The sequence below is a fragment of the Salvelinus alpinus genome, chromosome 24 (assembly GCF_045679555.1).
Source record: "Salvelinus alpinus chromosome 24, SLU_Salpinus.1, whole genome shotgun sequence".
In the NCBI taxonomy this organism is placed as follows: Eukaryota; Metazoa; Chordata; class Actinopteri; order Salmoniformes; family Salmonidae; genus Salvelinus; species Salvelinus alpinus.
In genome coordinates, this window is record NC_092109.1 from 38,266,227 (window position 1) to 38,275,502 (window position 9,276).

Here is a 9,276-nt window from a genome sequence, read left to right on the forward strand (position 1 = left end):
TGGAAAGAAGAAGAAGGTCCACAGATGATCGTCCAAACCGTAAGTTGAACAATAAATAATTTAATCAAAGTCATGTTTGTTGTGCGTTGATAATCCACATTTCAAGATGGCAGCCAGTAGTGAAGAGGAATGATTATTAATCTCAATTTACATTTGTTATGGGATTCCCATTACTAAGTAGTGTTTTAAAAACACAACAGCAAGACTTGCTTATGTGATTGCAAACCATGATGTGACATTTTTCATATGTTCTCTATTCTCTCTTGTAGTGTCCATGACCAGGATTGTGCTGGTGGGGAAGACTGGCGCTGGAAAAATCTCTTCAGGAAACACCATTCTAGGGAGGAAGGCTTACAGCGATGCCAAATCTGTCTCTTCTGTGACAAAAGAGTGTTCCAAGGAGACAGAAGAGGTGGCCGGAAGACAGATAATGCTAGTGGACACCCCCTGGCTTATTCGATACAAGTCACTCTGACATTTACTTGGAGACAGAGATCAGTAAATGTATCAACATGACGTCACCTGGTCCCCATGCAATCGTATTGGACATAGACAAGGGGCCTTTCACAGAAGAGGAACGGAACGCGATTAAGAAAATCAGGGTGCCGTTTGGAGAAGAAGCTGAAAGGTATACCATGATCCTCTTCACCCATGGAGATGAGTTGGATGATGGCGGCATTGAGCAGTATGTCAATGAAGCTCAGGAAGATCTCAAGACTCTTGTGGACCAGTGTGGTGGAAGGTACCATGTTTTTGACAACACCAAGCTGGACGACAGAGACCAAGTTGTGGAGCTCCTAGACAAAACTGACCACATGGTGGCCGTAAACGGTGAAGACCACTACACCAACGACATGAACAAGGAAACGGAGAAAAACCTCACACTAAAAGATGAAGAGTTGAAGAAGCTTTATGAAGAGAAAATACAAGATTTTGAGAGTTTGCCCATCATACTTCTAGAACCTATGAGATAAAGTAATGTATAACTTACACTACTAAAGGAGTTATTTATACATTACAGTGTTCATGTAATAAGATATATATCATCCATCACGTAGAGGAGGAAACTATGACAACAAATTACTTCAAAGAGAAGCCATGTGGATATATACATTAAATTCTGTATCGCCACACAGTTTAAACAAAGAATTAGATTTCACCTCCTTCCTATGAGCCACATTTAGACTGTTATACAAGAACACTGTCCATATCAGATTTTGCATATCGTTTATGAGTTGGCTCCACATATTTATGAACGGCTGTGCCTTATGTCCTTTGTGGTGGGCGATCTCATGAATGGATGTGATGTATTTAGGTGAGAGGACACCAGGTGCGATTGATTTGTGAGTTGCCCTTCGTGCTTGTTCCCATACCCTATAATTCTGTATTTCTTTGTGACTAATTTGTATACAAGTAGATCAGAGGGGCCACGTCCCTGATTGGCAGACGAATGGCAACCCTGATTAGAAACACCTGCTGTTCGTTACAAATGCTGTTTTGAATTAAAATAAAATTGTACCTACACACTGAAGAAGACTATAAAGCCAAAACGTCCCTGATGCAGTGAAAATAATTTAAATCATTGATTAATGAAGTAAGCTATAGGCAATATTACACGTCTTTGTTGGTCTGGGTAAATGTACCAAATATGAAACTTCTGATGTATCAAACATCAGAACAAAAAAGAGCAGGTGGCAGTGGAGGCATCATTCACATGTTGTGAAGGAACACAGTTTTCTAACACACAGTATTCTCACACACAGTACTCTAACATACAGCATTCTAACACACAGTATTCTAACACACAGTATTCTAACACACAGTATTCTAACACACAGTATTCTAACACACAGTATTCTAACACACAACATTCTAACACACAGTATTCTAACACACAGTATTCTAACACACAGTATTCTAACACACATCATTCTAACACACAACATTCTAACACGCAGCATTCTAACACACAGTATTCTAACACACAGTATTCTAACACACAGTATTCTAACACACAGTATTCTAACGCACATCATTCTAACACACAACATTCTAACACGCAGCATTTTAACACACAGTATTCTAACACACAGTATTCTAACACATAGTATTTTAACACACAGTATTCTAACACACAGGTAACAAGTCAATAGCCTGATGTGGACACCAATTCAGAGGCAAACTATGTGAAAGTTTATAGGAGTCATCTATAGGTAATACCACACAACATGAGAAAGAGACATACCTTGAGAGCATCATGCCAAACAAGAAGTGTAAAGACGGTGCTTTTCCTGAAAGACGGGAAGGAGAGGAGGGTCTCAGCTGAGGTCCAAGCCTTCTGATATGTTCTGTCCAGTTGTCCCTCAAACAGGCCTGTAGGTGCCATCAACCAGCCGACATACCATCTGAGTGAGTGAACTGTGAGGATGGCAGAGAGGGAGAGAGAGATCCATTTTTACTGTTGAGTGTTCCATTTAAAAAATAATGTAATACTGTTGTCAGATTGTCTCAGCATGGTAGGGTACAGCAGGGTTAGAGAGAAAAGCAAACTTACAGTCATGGGGAAAGGCTTTTAACCTCTAACGAGCCTCTACCCCGGGTCCGGGAGCACCCCCCATCCCCCCACACACTGATTAGCATAGCTAGCATAGCTTCACAAGTAGATAGTAGCATCTAAATATCATTAAATCACAAGTCCAAGACACCAGATGAAAGATACAGATCTTGTGAATAAAGCCACCATTTCAGATTTTTAAAATGTTTTACAGGGAAGACAAAATATGTAAATCTATTAGCTAAACACGTTAGCAAAATACACCACTATTCTAACTCCATCAGTTTCTTACTCCTTCAGGTGCTATCACCAATTCGGCTCAACTAAGATATTGATATCCACTAACCAAGAAAAAACCTCTTCAGATGACAGTCTGATAACATATTCATGGTATAGGATAGTTTTTGTTAGAAAAAAGTGCATATTTCAGGTAGAAATCACAGTTTACAATTGCACCCACCATCACAAATCGACTAGAATTACTAGATAGAGCAACGTGTATGACCAATTTACTCATCATAAAACATTTCATAAAAATAGACAAAGCATAGCAATGGAAAGACCCAGTTCTTGTGATTTCAGACCATATTTCAGATTTTCTAAGCGTTTTTCAGCGAAAACACAATAAATCGATAAGTTAGCATACCACATGTGCAAACGTTACCAGAGCATCGATTCCAGCCAAAGAGCGCTATAACGTAATCACCGCCAAAATATATTAATTTTTTCACTAACCTTCTCAGAATTCTTCCGATGACACTCCTGTAACATCATTTTACAATATACATATACAGTTTGTTCGAAAAGGTGCATATTTAGCCATACAAAACCGTGGTTACACAATAAAAATACTAGGAAATCAAGCCTCAATATGTCTGACGTCATCTATCAGAGTGATCTAGTTTAATTGAAAGCTAATCATATACTTGACTAAAAAATACAGGGTTGACAGCAATCGAAAGACAAATTAGTTCTTAATGCAACCGCTGATTTACATTTTTAAAATTATCCTTACTTTTCAATACAGGGTTCGCCAAGTGAAGCTATACCAAACAAAATGGCGAAATATGCGTTTAAAATATTTCGACAGAAACACGATTTATCATATTAAATATTGCTTACTTTGAGCTGTTCTTCCATCAGATTCTTGGGCAATGTATCCTTTCTATGTTATAAACGTCTTTTGGTCGATAGATGTCCTCTGTCCTTCGAAATATCCACTAACGATCGAACGGGACCCCAAAACGTGTCCAAACTTTCAGAGTGCACAACAAAGAAATTCCTCAAAATCGCACTAAACGGATATAAATTGCTATAAAACGGTTCAAATTAACTACATTATGATGTTTTTAACAACTATAACGACTGAAAACATGACCGGAGAAATATTGCTGGTTAGAAAACGATTTGGAACGAGGCAAGTCCGATGGCCTTCACGCTTCAGGCGCACGACGAGAAAGGGCGGTCCCTAAACATTTTGTGGTTTTATAATGGCTGTGAATGTCCCATCGATTTCATTCAAAACGTGATGACGTACAGACACCCAGAGGAAGACGTAGGCAGTGTCGGTTTCTTCATAGCATTCACTGTCGCCTTAAAAACAGACCCCAGATCAGGGGTAAAAATTTCTGAAATCTGAACCGTGTCATGAAAAGTGCTGTAGAAATTGTTCTGTACCACTCAGAGACAAAATTCCAACTTCTATAGAAACTAGAAGGTGTTTTCTATCCAATAATAACAATAATATGCATATTGTACGATCAAGAATTTAGCACGAGGCAGTTTAATTTGGAGACACAAATATGCTAATGCGGAACAGCACCCCCTATAGTTGCAAGATAACTTCTCATCAGGGTGTTGTTGGAGGAAGCAGTGTAGGACCTTGAGAGATTCTGCATAGTGCTGACTGACTTGACTGGATAGGGCTGAGTGACTGGACTGGATAGGGCTGAGTGACTGGACTGGATAGGGCTGAGTGACTGGACTGGATAGGGCTGAGTGACTGGACTGGATAGGGCTGAGTGACTGGACTGAGTGACTGGAATGGATCGGGCTGAGTGGTTGGACTGGATATGGCTGAGTGACTGGACTGACTGGAATGGATAGGGCTGAATGACTGGACTAAGTGACTGGACTGAGTGACTGGACTGGATAGGGCTGAGTGACTGGACTGGATATGGCTGAGTGACTGGACTGACTGGAATGGATAGGGCTGAATGACTGGACTAAGTGACTGGACTGAGTGACTGGAATGGATAGGGCTGACTGACTGGACTGTGTGAATGGTCCTGTGAACGAGAGAAAGAGAGAGAGAGTGTGGGGGGAATCAGTAATTAAGTAACTTACTTCCACTAGCTAGCATGACTACAGCCTGGTAGGGCTAGCCAGCTTGCTAACTAGTCAGCAGTAACGTTAGCCGGCTAATGCTAGCTGGCCAGGTAATGCAAGCCAACTTTGTTCAGTTGTTGTTGAGTTCGTTCTATTGGCATGCTAACTTCATCATAAGTTAAGCATCTTAGCTAACCTACTATTTTTATCTTACTGTCAGACAAATATCTAATCCTTTCTCTGAGCTGCCAACACTGCAGCTAAACCCAGACTGTAAACACACCCGCTATGCTGATGAATATTACATTAGGGGGCGTGTACTTCCAGGTATGAACAAAAAGAAAAATGGGATACATTTTGTCTTCTATTTTTTCCTGTTCCTCGATGCCCAATTTGGAAACCATAAACGGAGAAAACGAGTTGATATCCAATTGTGGTTTTGAACTATAAAAATTATAATACGATTAACTTCCTCTTGATGGCCTTGTGGAGATTAAAAGTAATATGAATTATCAATAAGCACACAGAGCCAAAAGGCACTGTATTCGTGGAATGACCCAATACATCATCCATCTATTCACTTTTTATTCAAATATTGAAATACCAAAAGTTATTACAAAACCAAATAATTGTTTAAATGTGTATGTCTGTAAAAATGATCTGTAAAAATAGAAAATGTTATTTTATTTGACATACTTTGAGATCTGACCACGGACCCTCTGCAGTACCTCTGCGGACCCCACATTGAGAACCTCTGATCTATAGGACTGCCTCTGAATAAATACCTGGTTGGGCCCTCAAGTTGTTAACTTTTGTCAGAAGCCAAACTGTTAACTTTTTAATATACCCAGGTGAACTGCATGAAAAGTGGTGAAGCAGCGTTTAACTTTTACACCCCCAAATTCTGGAATGTCCTGCCCTACTACGTAACATCAGGGAGGATTTTTTTTAAACTATTTTTAACGCCAGATAAAGACTCACCTTTTTAGTTTGGCTTTTAATTATCTGTCTGGTTTTGGCTTCTTATAATATCCTATTTCTATTGTCGTGTTTGTACTAATTGGTATCATTCTGGGATTTATTGTTATTATGAACAGCACCTTGGGTTGAGGTTTCTGTACGACATGTGTTATATAAATAAAGTGTTGGTTATTATAATAAAATAAACACTGAAATAAAATAAACAAATACATGGCAATACATTCATTATTTAATTAACTCATGTAATAAATGTGTTTAAAACCATGAATGTACCATTTCCTCCTGAGACTGGTATAAAAGTAAGCTACATGATCTCTGTTCATCTTAGTGAGGAGGGATACAGATGTTTAATTAAACTTGCTTTATAGTACTTTTGACTGCAGCTCATATCCTCGATTGATTCTGTAAATACAGAATGTACCAGTGGCGATATCAGCATGGAAATCTTGGTGGGGCAAACAACATTTTTTAATGCATTCCAGCAAAGCCACAACACAATACAAAAAAAGTCATTAATTTTACTATAATGGTGACAAACGGTGCCCACAAACTGTTAGGGCCTACATAAAGCTGTCCCAACAGCAGAGATTTCTTTTCAGCACCATGGAGTGAATCCTTACCACCGCTACACCTGGCTATCAGAGGAGCCTTGTCTGGCAGCAAAACAGTTAAACAGTTAATTCAGCCTCCTTTACTACCTTTTTAAACCTCTCTAGGCTAGGGGGCGGTATTTTCACGTCCGGATGAAAAGCGCGCCCAAAATAAACTGCCTGCTACTCGGGCCCAGACGCTAGGATATGCATATTATTAGTAGATTTGGATAGAAAACACTCTGAAGGTTCTAAAATTGTTTGAATGATGTCTGTGAGTATAACAGAACTTATTTGGCAGGTGAAAACCCGAGGACAAACCATCCAGGATATATATTTTTTTGAGGTCACTCTCTTTTCAATGAGCTTTCTATGGGGATCTAGATTTCTAAGGCACTTGCTTGCAGTTCCTATCACTTCCACTTGATGTCAACAGTCTTTAGAAATCGGTTGATGTTTTTCTTTTGAGTAATAAAGAAGTACGGCTGTTCAGAACGAGGGTCGAGTCTAGTGTACTGTTTGTTAGGGGAGCGTGACCTAAAAGCTCGCTCCACTTTGTTTTTATCTGCTATTGAATGCAGTTTATCCCGTCTTAAATTTGATCAATTATTTGCGTAAAAAAAGACCCAAAGTTGTATTAGGAAAGTTGTTTGAAATGTTTGGACAAAGATTACAGGTAACTTATTAGATATTTTGTAGTCATGTTGTGCGAGTTGGAACCGGTGGTTTTCTGGATCAAACGCGCCAAATATGTGGACATTTTGGATATATATCGACGGAATTAATCGAACAAAAGGACCATTTGTGATGTTTATGGGACATATTGGAGTGCCAACAGAAGAAGCTCGTCATATGTAAGGTATGAATTATATTGTTATTTCTGAGTTTTGTGTCGCACCTGGCGGGATGAAATATGATTGTCTGTGTTTGTTTGATGGGATGCTGTCCTCAGATAATAGCATGGTATGCTTTCGCTGTAAAGCCTTTTTGAAATCTGACACGATTAACAAGAAGTAAAGCTTTAATAAGGTGTATTGCACTTGTGATTGTATGAAAGTTAAATATTTCTAATATTGAATTTGGCACTTGAATTTGCCATTTCAACGGATGTTGTCAAATCGATCACGTTAACGGGATTTGATCCCTAAGAAGTTTTTAATAAACATAGCTAATATGGCTAACATGCTTAAACAAATGTGGTTTCTACTGATAATTCAAAATGTATTTTCGTAGTTGGAGCTCGTTTTTTCAGAGTTCCCAGTTGTCTTGAACTTACTGAGATTTCCCGGTTCCGAGTTTCCAGTTGTTTTGAACCAGGCAGAAGCCATGCTGGATTGACAGCATGGCCAATGTATTCAACCTTTTCTTGCCCATGGTGTTGCGTGTGAATGTTTATCCTTTTAAACTTTGAAAAAAGACCCTTAAACCCAGGCTTGGATCACAACCTCTCCACTGAATGGCAGGGGAAGCAAAATCTGTTTTGCTTCCCCTGCCAAAAAATGTGTCCATACCTGACTTGCCTAGCCAAACAAAAAAATTATCGCAATACAAATATCAATAGTCAGTCTCATAATCAACAGCTGGTGACTTCAGTAGACCAGCAGTTGCCACTAACACACAGCTTTGACACACTAAACCTTCTTGGTACAATTGGTGGCAATGTTGAAAACGTCCCCATGCTTCAAGATGGCCACCATTGTACCTGTACCTTAGAAAGCAAAGGTAACTGAATTAAATGACTATCGCCCCTTAGCACTCACCTCTGTCATCATGAAGTGCTTTGAGTGACTGGTCAAGGAATATATCACCTCCATCTTACCTGCCACCCTAGACCCACTTCACTTTGCTTACCACCCCAATAGATCCACAGACGATGCAATTGCCACCACACTGCACACTGCCCTATCCCATCTGGACAAGAGGAATACCAATGTAAGAATGCTGTTCATTGACTATAGCTCAGCATTCAACACCATAGTACCCTCCAAGTTCATCTTCAAGCTCAAGGCCTTGGGTCTGAACCCCGCCCTGTGCAACTGGGTCCTGGACTTCCTGACGGGTCGCCCCCAGCTGGTGAAGGTAGGAAACAACACCTCTTCGCTGATCCTCAAAACGTGGGCCCCACAAGGGTGTGTGCTCAGCCCCCTCCTGTACTCCCTGTTGATTACCAACAACGATGAGACAGCTTACAGGGAGGAGGTGAGGGCTCTGGGAGTGTGGTGCCAGGAAAATAACTTCTCACTCAACGTCAACAAAACTAAGGAGATGATCGTGGACTTCAGGAAACAGGGAGCACCCCCCTATCCACATCGATGGGACCGCAGTGGAGAAGGTGGAAAGTTTCAAGTTCCTCGGCGTACACATCACTGACAAACTGAAATGGTCCACCCACTCATACAGTGTTGTGAAGAAGGCACAACAGCGCCTCTTCAACCTCAGGAGGCTAAAGACATTTGGCTTAACACCTAAACCCTCACAAACTTTTACATATGCACAATTGATTTGTATCACTGCCTGGTACGGCAACTGCACCGCCCACAACCGCAAAAATCTCAAGAGTGTGATGTGCGGTCTGCCCAACGCATTACCAGGGGTAAACTTCCTGCCCTCCTGGACACCTATAGCACCCGATGCCATAGGAAGGCCAAAAAAATCATAAAGGACTTCAACCACCCGAGTCACTGCCTATTCACCCCACTATCATCCAGAAGGCGAGATCAGTACAGGTGCATCAAAGCTGGGACGAGAGACTGAAAAACAGCTTCTATCTCAAGGCCATCAGACTGTTAAACAGCCATCACTAGCAGATAACTTTTTTGTTGT

General features: G+C 40.4%; 1 pseudogene; it reads left to right on the forward strand.

Annotated features, from left to right (window-relative positions):
• The first annotated feature begins 274 nt into the window (after positions 1–274).
• LOC139551895 (GTPase IMAP family member 9-like) lies at positions 275–974 on the forward strand (annotated as a pseudogene).
• The last annotated feature ends 8,302 nt before the right edge of the window (positions 975–9,276 follow it).